Raw genomic sequence first — 12209 nt, 5'->3', positions numbered from 1 at the left:
TAGTGGCAGATTGTGCTGAAAGCCTGCAGTCTAATATCTTAGAACTTGAAAATAGGTGCAATGAGTATGGTATGAAAATTAACCTCTTGATGACTAAATTGATGTCAGTAGGTAAGAAATTCATCAGAATTGAATGTCAAATTGGTGATACAAAGCTGGAACAGGTACATAATTTTAAGTATTTAGGTTGTATGTTCTCCCAGGATGGTAATATAGTAAGTGAGAGTGAATTAAGGTGTAGTAAAGCTAATGCAGTGAGCTCGCAGTTGCGATCAACAGTGTTCTTAATTAAATGAAATAAGTTTCATAATGATAGATCCGTATTGAACTGTGATTACAATAGAGTAAATTTTTAAATGTATTATTTGGGTCTACCTTTTCAATACAAAGTGTAAAGAGTTTAAATTACATAAATGATTAGGGACTAGTTTCGACCTAGCACTAGGTCATCGTCAGCCTAAAGCGAAATTAAAACAGAAATACCGAAGAAATTAAACAATGTAAAGACACGTAAGGTGCAATTTTTCTTATACTGGACAAACAGGAAGAAGCTTTAAAATACGATACTTAGAACATGTCAGAGCCAGAAAACACAATAAATTTTCTGCAGTTGGTCAACACATGAATGATTATAACCATAAATTTACAGACATTAAACATGATATGGTAATTCTCAAAATTATGAATAAAGGACTCCTCTTTAACATAAACAGAGAATTGCTTTATAAATCTAGACCAATATTTTAATCCAAACTTCAATCTTAATGACATTTCCGAATAATCAAACATTCTTTTTGACCTGCTCATTCAGCTTTTCAGACAATCAAGATCAAATATTAAAGGTCCGATTTTTCATTCTATTTATAGTACTTTTCTTAAACAATCTTCCATATTCCCACATCCCTCAGCCCCACCTTAATATCCTCTCCCCCTCCCCCTTTTTGTCCTTCCGTTCTTTTTCTCCCTTTACCTCCTCAAGATTTCCTTTCAACCTCACCTACTCCCATTTCTCTCTTCAGCTTATTACAACACGCATTAATTCCCTTATGACATATTTTATTTAAATATTTTCTTCCACCTGACCAAATTTCTTTCTTTCCGTCTTTCTTTCTTTCTTTCTTTCTTTCCTTCTTTCTTTCTTTCCTTGCTGTAATTTATTCAGAGTCAAATGTATGGTCCGCATTGAACTGCGAATTTCTATCCACCTTTATTTAACTCCATATATGTTAATCCTTCTCACGTAACATCCATCCTTCAAGATTCTAGAAACAGAAGAACTTTCTTCTAGCATCTTACTTCGCATCAACATTTATTTCAAGTTTATAAACATCTTGAGAAGACTATGTTATGGTACTGTAATATCAATTGATCTCTGAATGAACAGCAGCATCACTTGAAAACCAACCTTTTTCGATTTCCATGACCAACAACTTAAGGATTAGTTTTACAACTTCTTACTTTTATACGGCGCACTGGACCTTTTTATGGATCTCTATTTTTTAACATAATGTAGCACATCTCTGGATTCTTAAGCCTCCACGCGCAACAATTACCTTCCTTCAAGTTCCAAAAAACTGAAGAGCCTTTCCAGCATTCATGTGTTTTTACATCTATGAATATCTTATAAAACGACTTAAGTTCATCTCAGTTGTTCTTCGAATATACAGCAGCAAATTTAAGAAGCCAGCATATGTTGAATTCCTTGACCCACAACTGAAAAATTTCCATCCCTATCAACTTTTTAATGCTATATGGCGCACTGGACTTTATTCGTAAATAAACGACGTAACTTCAGCTCAGTGGTTCTTCAATTGGATACCTGCATCTTAAAGGAGCCAGCATATTCTAATCTCCTTATCCACAAACTCAACGATTCCTATCTATAACATCTTTTTAATGTGCACTAGACTTTTTATGAATCTCTTTCAGAGAGTTATTTTTTAACATATCTCACATGGTATGTACTTTTACGAGACCTTACGTGTCTTTACATTGTTTAATTTCTTCGGTATTTGTGTTTTAATTTTGCTTTAGGCTGACGATGACCTAGTACTAGGTCGAAACTCGTCCCTAATCATTTATGTAATTTAAACTCTTTACATTTTGTATTGAAAAGGTGGACCCAAATAATACATTTAAACAATTTACTCTATTGTAACAACAGTGTTCTGTAAGAAGGAAGTCAGCTCCTGGATGAAACGATCTTTACATCGGTCTGTTTTCGGGCTAACTTCCCTTTATGGGAGCGAAAGCTGGGTGGACTCAGGATATCTTATTCATAAGTTAGAAGTAACAGACATGAAAGTAGCAAGAATGATTGCTGGTAAAAAACAGGTGGGAACAATGGCAGAAGGGTACTCGGAACGAGGAGATAAAGGCTAAGTTAGGAATGAACTTGATGGATGAACCCGTATACATAAATCGGCTTTGGTGGTGGGGTCATGTGAGATGAATGGAGGAGGATAGGTTACCTAGGAGAATAATGGACTGTGTTATGGAGGGTAAGAGGAATGGAGGGAGACCAAAACGATGATGGTTAGACTCAGTTTCTAATGATTTAAAGATAAGAGGTATTGAACCAAATGTGGCCACAGCACTAGTTGCAAATAGAGGATTGTGGCGACGTTTAGTAAATTCACAGAGGCTTGGAGACTGAACGTTGAAAGGTATAATGGTCTATAATGATAGTGTATGTATGTATTGTTCTAGTGCCAGTTGGATATTGTTGCTTTATACAAGAACATGATGATGTCTTGAGTGGATTCATGTCATGGAGTTGATCATTACATGACTGAAAGTAAATCGATCCACTTCCCGTGTTGATCACTCCAGTAGATTCAGCAAAACTTATATATTTTAAGCATGATCACTTCAGCGGGATTAGCAGATCTCACTTTAGCAGGAGCATGGATCCTACGTTTGGTTTGGGCAGGGTCAATTAATTTGTATAAGATACCATTGACTTATCAAAATGACTGGGCTTAACAATGGGTGCAACTGTAGTCAGTGTAGCTGGAATGGATCCTTCAAAGTATTGGATGACATCTTTAATGTTTTCATCTCTCCTCTCTATCTGAGGAATCTAATTTATATTTCTTAAGAACTCGGTCATATTTTTTTTCTAGAACTTCTACTGGTTGTACTGTTATGATGTTGGCAGGTTTTTGACTTACGGTGTTTGCTAAGACATTCTTTCTTCCAGAATGGTGTATCATGGTGAAATTGAAATTTTGTATAAACAACACCCATGCTCTTGCTTGTGAGGACGGATGTTAGCATGAATGTTAAGGATCATGTCAGTGTTTTCTGGGCTTGTAAGCCGTGGTCCAGGAGCATGTGATGGTCCTGATGTTTCACTGAAGACTGCGTTTGGCATTATCTAGGGTTCTGACTGACTTTGATAACAGTGGAGCTTACAGTGGAATGATGTTTTGTTGTAATTCCACCTCATTATATAGTGCAGGCTGCGATGCACTGCTCGCCTGTTGTTCTGCCATGCTGGACGGTCGGTCGCTGATTGGTTGTTCTTCGGCCAATGGTTGAAGCATTGAGAAGCCCGATGTACATAGACCTGCCTTGGTGGAGACAAGCAACTGATCACCCATTGTTTTTTCTGTTTTGCCGCAGCCATCGTTTCCTTCAGGATTTAAAGCTTTCAGGACTGGAAACCAGGCTTTGTTTACATGTTCAGATTCCTCCTTACCGTTGAAGCTGTTGGTATGCTTCACGACTTCAATGGCTTCCCTTTTTAGCCGGGCGTGATAAGATACAGTTGTTGACAGTACTTTGGTGTGTCTGTGATGTATGTTATGAAATGCTAGCAGCAAGTGTTCAGTGACTGATGATCCATCTGCTTGTCCCAGCTTGTTCCTTCAGTCGTGTGGCGATGCTGCATTTGATAGTGCCTGTGTACACCTGGCTGCAGGTGCACGGGATCTTGTAGACACCTGCTCTGGAGAGGGGCTTGCGCTTGTCTTTGACAAACCTAAGTAGTTCCTGAATTTTCTTCGTTGGCCTATACAGAGGGGTCCAGAAAAATGTAGACATTCTTTGATAGTCAATATTAATGGAACAAAATGACACACTGTTACAATTCTTGCTCGGGGGTGTTCAAAGTGACCTCCATTAGCAGCCATTCAACGTCGATGCCGTTGAACTGCTGACCGAACTACGGGTGTCAGTCTTGCCAATGTGATAGGTGCACAGGACGCCTCGATGGTTTCTTGTAGCTTGTTAAGTGAAGGTGGCTTCTGTTGATAAACATTTTTCAAGATCCCCCATAGGTAGAAGTCAAGATAACCAATGCAGTAGGCAACCTAAAATATGCTGCTAGGTTGAGAGATTGACAGTAGAGGAACAGGACATTCAGGGAGACCATGGTGGGTACTCAACAGCTCCTCTTCCAGCTATCCATCGTCCAGCTAGATTTTCATCCAAGTAGCCTGTGACACACCTGTGGTAGTGAGTGGAGCGCCATCTTGGAGATAAAACCTTTCATTTCCAAACACCTTTCAGATGGCAGGTAAAATAGATGTGTGTAGCATATGAAGATACACCTCAGCAGTTACGGTACCTTCAAAGAAGAATGGGCCAATCAAACCACCTGATGACAGACCACACCACACATTAACACCGGGTAGATTAACATGTTGTTCACGTGGATGTGAGGATTTTCAGGAGCTTAGTACACACAGTTGAGGCGGTTTACAGTACCGTTCAGTTTGAATTGCGTCTCGTCAGACCAGATAACCATCCCTGCAAACTGTTCATCCTCCCGAAGCATGGCTTCAAACCACTCTCAGTACTCCATCCTTCGATCCGGGTCATCCTCGTTCATAGCGTGCAGCGATCTTGGAATGTACACTTTCCACTTTGGAGCCTTCAGAATTTGTTGTACGGTTGATCAACTTATCCTGCTTTCATGTGCACCCTGATTTTTGAGGTGACCTAGTAAAATATTCAACACAGCTGCACTGGAAGCTGGACTTGATTTTGGTTGGCCAGACCTTTTCTTATGCACATCCTGAACAGTACTGTTGGCTTCAAATTTATCTAAAATATTTCCACCTTTTCAATACAAAATCAAGTAATGTGGGTTACATTATGGAAGAAACATTTATTGGAACTAGTTTTGACCTATTTTTTAAGGTCGTCATCAGCCAAATCGCGAGTTGCACAATGTATCTGATAGTTCATAAAATTGTAAAAAGTTGTGAAAACACCGTGGTTTGACACTATAAATGTGAAAAAGTAAAAATTGTTGGTGGCTGAGTTCCGTACACATTACGCCATTGCTATTGTATCTCCAACATGTTTTCGTACTTCCAGTACCACTTCAATACGGCCTTGTGTTGCTCAAACAGCAAGCTTAGTTCATTCATTGCTTCACTGTCATCTGTTGGAAAACACGTGCCAATATTGTCACGCCAATCACGTGACCTTCTTTATCTGCAGAGAAAACAATGGACTATGCTACTGCGCAAGAATTGCAACGATATGGCATTTTGTTCCAAAGATATTAACTATCAGAGTGTGTCTACATTTTTCTGGACCCCTCTGTATATGGTTTTTACCCCATGGGACTCCAGTAGCCTCCCTATTCTATCAGTTGTTTTCCCATTATACGGCAGAAAGGCTTTAGCTGCCAGTCGCTCCTCTTCTTTCTTCCTGGTTGTTGGACATCTGGGATGGAGAGCTCTCTGTATATCTTTATGGCTGTACCCATTAGCAAGTGGGACCGTATTGAGATGGCTGAGCTCCTTGTTTAGGTGCTGAGGTTGACAAATTCTCCAGGCACAGTCGGCTAGCATCTTAATCACTTCGTATTTTTGTCGTGGGTGGTGGTTGGACGTCTTTTGAAGATCTGAAGATAGCGGTTTGTGTGGGTCGGCTTGCGGTACACTGTGTCTCCTAAGTTTAAATCGGCCATCTTTGTTACCAGAACATCGAGGAAAGGGAGTTTTCCTTCGTTTTCTGTCTCCATAGTGGTGTGTTCTCGAGTGCTGTTTGTTCAAACTTATCCATAAAGAAATTTGCAAACACCGGACTCAGAGGACTGCCCGTGGTGACACCGTTGATTTGTTCTTGGATTTGTTCTGAAACCTAAGGTGTGTCTGTGCTTCATAGATGATGTGACACCTTTGTGATCTGGAGCCATGGGCAGGAACAACTACAGCTGTTTCTACAACATCTGAATAGTATTAACACCAATATTCAGTTGACTATGGAGACAGAAAACAAAGGGAGACTCCCTTTCCTCGATGTTGTGGTAATGAAGCCGGCCGATTAAACCTGGGACACACAGTGTACCACAAGCCGACCCACACAGACTGCTATCTTCAGAAGATGTCCAATCACCACCCACAACAAAAATAAGGAATGATTAAGATGCTAGTCAACCGTTCTAAGAAAATTTGTCAACCTCAGCACTTAAATAATATATAATTTCGTGTGGCTATTACTAGCCGAGTGCAGCCCTTGTAAGGCAGACTCTCCGATGAGGGTGGGCGGCATCTGCCACGTGTAGGTAACTGCGTGTTATTGTGGTGGAGGATAGTATTATGTGTATGAAGTAGATGTTGATTCCCATAGGGAACCTAAAATATTTGTCCTGAATGAGTAAATTTATAATACCACAGTACCACAGTACCACAGTATGCACTAGCCTTGCGTCTTGGGTGGTGTGCTAAGTCCCAACTGACGAGCCTAACTTAGCACACGAGGGCGAAACGCAGGCAACCAAGAATGAGTTAGCTGGAAAATTTATAATGTCCAATAACGGACCATTATATTGGTATTAGTATTATGTGTGGTGTGTGAGTTGCAGAGGTGTTGGGGACAGCACAAACACCCAGCCCCTGGGCCAGTGAAGGTTAAAATCCCCGACCCGGCCGGGAATCGAACCCGGGACCCTCTGAACCGAAGGCCAGTACGCTGACCATTCAGCCAACGAGTCAGACAGCACTTAAATGACGAGCTTGGCCATCTCAATAGGCCCTACTCACTAACGGGTACAGCCAAAAATATACCCAGTGAGCTTTCCATCCCAGATGTCCAACAACGAGGGAGAAAGAAGAGGAGCAGTCGGCAGCTAAAGCCATTCTGCCATATATTCAGAAAACAACTGACAGAATAGGGAGGCTACTGGAGTCCCATGGGGTAAAAGTCATATATAGGCCAACGAAGAAAATCCTGGAACTGCTTAGGTCTGCCAAAGAAAAGCACCATCCCCTCTCCAGAGCAGGTGTCTACAAGATCCCGTGCAGCTGCGGCCAGGTGTACATAGGCACTACAAAACGCAGCATTGCCACATAACTAAAGGAGCATGACAGACATAGCCGGTTGGGACAAGCAGATAGATCATCAGTCGCTGAACACTCGCTGCTAGGAGGCCATGACATACAGTACAGCGACACCAAAATACTGTCAACAACTGTATCTTATCACGCCCGGCTACAAAGGGAAGCCATTGAAGTCCTGAAGCACATCAACAGCTTCAACTATAAGGAGGAATCTGAATGGGTAAACGAAGGCCGATTTCCAGGCCTGAAAGCCTTAAATCCTGAAGGACGTGATGGCCGCGGCAGAACAGAAAAAGCAACGGGTGCTCAGTTACCCGTCTCCGCCAAGGCAGGTCGATGTACATTGGGCTCCTTAGTGCTTCAACCGTTGGCCGAAGAACGGCCAATCAGTGCGACCGACCGTCCAGCATGGCGGTCCAACAAGCGAGCAGCGCATCGCAGCCTGCACTATATAATGAGGTGAAATTACAATACAAATTCATTCCACTGTGAGCTTCACTGCTATCAAAGTCAGTTGGAACTCTTAGATAATGCCGAATGCAGTCTTTGGTGAAAGGTCAGGACCATCACATGCTCCTGGACCAAGGCCTACAAGGTCGGAAAACACTGACATGATTTGTAACACCTGCCATGAAAGTCTCGGTTGCTATATGAATGTTAAAGCCTTGTGATCCGTGTAGATAACAATTGATAGCCATAAATTTTCTTTTTCCGGTAGAAAACGAAGTTTATGATTCCTAATGCTTCTAGTTCGGTGATTGTGTAGTATTTCTCATGAAGTTTCAGCTGTCAGCTTATAAATGAGATGAACAGTTCGTACATAGTGATATCAATAGGAGAAAGATAAGGGAAGGGTATTGTGAAAATTGGTGGTCAAAGCCTTGAAATTGTGGACAGTTTCAAATACCTAGAGAATGAAATAATGCAGAATATAAGGCTGGACATGGAGATTAACAAGAGGGTGGAACAGGGCAATGCATTCTATTAGGGTGTAAGAAATCTTGTCTGGAATAAAGAAATACCAAAGAAGTGTTGAGAGATAATATACAAAGTGTAAAATGGCCCTCCATAGGCTGTATCTAATAATTAAATAAATAAATAAAAAAAGTGCATTAGTATTATGCACCCATATTGACTTATGTTCATCTCATTTATAAGCTGACAGCTGAAACAACAACCGGATTTTACCCTCCGGTGTCAGTACACAGCTTGCACTTGTTGAATAACACTTAAGAGGTCTGCTCAAGACTTAACGCCTTCATCCGACAAGGAAATCAACATCAACAGTGTAATATGCCCTCGCTCCTATCTGAGCACTATGGAGAGATTTGGAATTAAACCTAGGCTTTCGATACGCAATGTGGATATCAGGATTTGTATACCACCACCTCTCTTACTCTGCCAGACACCGTTCTGATGGTGAAAATTTTTCCAACATGTCTCAAAATGGCTAACCACAGAGTCAGAACATAAAGACTTCATGCCTTAAAGATCATGGCCACTATAAAGTCCACTCCAAAAATGAGCACAGCCTGCGGTGAGTGTGTGTAAAACTTACACACATTATGTATTACAGTCTCTACTGCTGTTGCCAACTCAGTCAATTTTCCAACTTATGCATTACAAGTTGGTTTACTGGTTTTCTCCTCTTAAAAGAATAATAAGAAAATACATACTGTAAAAGAGGTGACTAATGTTTTATTGACCCTCAACATATGCATCTTTTCAGATAAATGCTGTTTCAACTGAATTACATTTTAGGGCAGAGGCAGCCAACCAGCACTCCGGGCGCGCTTGCACTCCGGCTTCACGCCGGTGTGCTTTTGGCGCAGACGACCTTGCAGTGATGGTGGGGAAGACTACATGTCTGTTTCTCTCTCGCTGCCTTTACCCTTCCGTACAGCCTGTGCTGTGGCGAAGGTCAACTGGTCGCGGTGTGGTGCACCTTATTTTTCTAGCTGTAGGCCACCTTGACGTTATTTGATCGCAGGGATTAGTAACGTTGAACTACGGCTAGCTCTGAAAAGAAAAGGAGAAGTGGAAGTGCGACGTCGTTTAAGAAAGAGTGGGAACAATTGTTTTTCATCCCACACAATGGAAATGCGATGTGTTTTATATGCCAATGTGTTGTTGTTTGCTTGCGAAAACATTCACTGGAGCGGCATTTCAATCGGAAACATCAGCAGGAATTTAGGGCTCTCGAGGGCAAAGAGCATCAACTTAAATTTAATGAGTTGAAATCAACGCTAGAAATAGGCACTGCACTCGTAAGTATCTCGTTTTCTTGCAACTGTTGGTTGTTTTAATTACATTGTGATGAAATGGATTTCGTATTTTTAACAGTATGGTTTTGATTTGACAGGAATTTGGAATTTCGAATCCGACCTTACGAGCTAGCTACAATATTGCTTTGCGAATAGCTAAAAATGCCAGGCCTTTTGCAGAAGGGGAGTTTATAAAAGGATGCCTAATCGATGCCGCGGAACAGCTATGCCCGTTGGAAGTTCAGCAGTTCCAGGATATTTCACTGTTGCCTCAAACAATAGCGCACCGCATTGCCGACTTAGCTGAGGATGCCCAAAGACAATTAATGGAACGATGTGTCAAGTTCATTTCATATTCAATTGCCTTGGATGAATTGACGGACATCACGGACGTAGCGCAACTGGCTGTTTTTGTGCGGGACATCGATAGTGAACTTAGAATTACGGAGGAGTTGTTAGACATCATACCACTCAAAGACATAACAACAGGCGAAGATATTCATCAGGCTGTGGAGGACACTATTGACTCTCTGGGTTTGCAGCAGCAACGCTTGTTTTCGGTAACAGCTGATGGTGCGCCATCCATGCGGGGGTCGAAAATAGGTTTTATCACTCTTCTTCAAGCTAAGTTGGATAGTGTCAACGTGAAGTTGTACGCAATACACTGCTTTATTCATCAGGAGACACTTTGCGCGAAAGCAGCAAAGCTCGGTGACGTTATGCAAGTGGTAGTTCGCATTGTAAATTTAGTTCGGCATCATGGTCTGAATCATCACTGATTCAAAGAATTTCTAGCGTTCTGTAGATGCCGAATATTGTGATGTGCCCTACCATTGTGAAGCGAGGTGGCTCAGCAGAGGTGAAGTATTGCGCAGGTTTTTTGTTTTAAGAGCGGAAATCGGTCTATTCATTGACATGCTTGGTAAGCGACAGCCGAAACTTTCTGATCCGCATTGGATAGCAGACCTACCATTTTTTACCGATATTACAGGGCACTTCAACGATTTAAATGTGTCAATGCAAGGTAGGGATCCCCTGATTACAGATTTATATGACAAAATTATGGCGTTTAAAATTGAAGCTGCAGTTGTGGAAAGTCCAATTAGAAATCAGGAATACAGTGCATTTTCCACAATTGGAATCCGTCCGCGAAGAAGCCGACTTTGACCAGTACGTGCGTGTTATTGAGGACTTGCAGAAAGAGTTTTCTACCAGATTACCAGATTTCTAGAACTTGCAAAACTTCAACCTGTTTTCGATTTGTTTGTCAAGCCATTTTCAATCACTGTAACTGAGGTTCCGCATGAGTGTCAAATGGAGCTTATTAATTTGCAATGTAGCACTAGACTTAAGGATATTTTTAGCTCTGTGAATAATTTGCCCGATTTCTACGCAAAATTACTGCAACAAGAATATCCAAAATTGCACAGGCAGGCTGCACAGGTGTTATCAATGCTTGGAGCAACGTATGTCTGTGAAACCTTTTTCTCTGCATTGAAACTAACAAAATCATGGCATCGCGCTCTGGTGTCTGACGATAACCTGCGAAACAGCCTCCAGTTGATTGTCTCACAAGCAATCGTACCGAACATTGAGCATATTGTAAATATGGAAAATAAACATGTGACCAAAATTGCATTGTCATAAAATATGAGTCCCATGCTACCTTATCAATATTGCTGATTGTTTTAATTCTGGCCACCTCGTGGTGTAGCGGCTGGCATGCTTCGATGTTGCCCTGGAGGTCCAGGTTTGAATCCCGGCACTGCCCAGACATGTAGCCTACTTCTGGTCTGTGGGCTGGAATTGGGCACACTCTGCCTCATCAGGCAAAACTGAGCAGAGGTGGGTTCGATTCCCAACGCAGCCATCTCGGATGTAGTTTTCCGTGGTTTCCCACGTCTACTCCAGGCACATGCCGGGATCGCTCCTAAAGTTCGGCCGTGGCTGTCTCCTTCCCAACCCACATCTGGATTACAAATACACACATGAATACAGCCAGCACAATCACACAGGTTATCAGACAAATTCTCTACACACATATACACCCACGTACACGGGGCTACATGACCACGATGTTGCAAAGCCATGACATCAGTCAACAACAACAAAATATTTTAATGCTCAGCACGTATTCTTCAAGTGCCGGTACGCGGAGAACCACGCGAACAAAATGTACATGTTTCAGACAACCAACGCATTGGAAGAACAGTTGTTTGAACAGTTGTTTGTTACATTACGTCTGGTACGAAGGCGATCCCAACTTGACTCGGTCCAATGCGCTGGCAGTCAGGACAGGCAGCCCCTCCACGAAAAGCAGAAATCAGCTTGCCGGAGTGCAGCGCAGCGCAGCTGGCACACCGAGCGTGCAAAGGCTGGATGCCCCTGTTTTAGGGTAATGATTCATTAATTGGCACATATAGGTTTCTCTTCAAGTGAAATATAAATTCTGACATTCTACATCAATAGATTTTTATTGTCATTGGTTTTTAGCTCATTTCCTAACCAGTCATCAGCTTCTTGTACTTAGAATGAATGCAAGTTATTTGAAAGTTAACATGGTGTGTGAGAGAGAGAGAGAGAAGGGAGGATACAGAAAGTTCATTCAGGGTAAAGTTTATGTACAAATCCAAAATATGAGAAA

General features: G+C 41.8%; 1 protein-coding gene across 1 annotated transcript in view; it reads left to right on the top strand.

The window, feature by feature from the left end:
• LOC136856762 (DNA repair protein Rad60) overlaps positions 1 to 12209 on the top strand; it is a 131927-nt gene that overhangs the window by 18286 nt on the left and 101432 nt on the right. The window lies entirely within an intron of this gene.

This window comes from Anabrus simplex, chromosome 1 (assembly GCF_040414725.1).
Source record: "Anabrus simplex isolate iqAnaSimp1 chromosome 1, ASM4041472v1, whole genome shotgun sequence".
Classification (NCBI taxonomy): domain Eukaryota; kingdom Metazoa; phylum Arthropoda; class Insecta; order Orthoptera; family Tettigoniidae; genus Anabrus; species Anabrus simplex.
The sequence above is the reverse complement of the archived record's forward strand: the minus strand, read 5'-3'. Positions and strand labels throughout refer to the sequence as shown.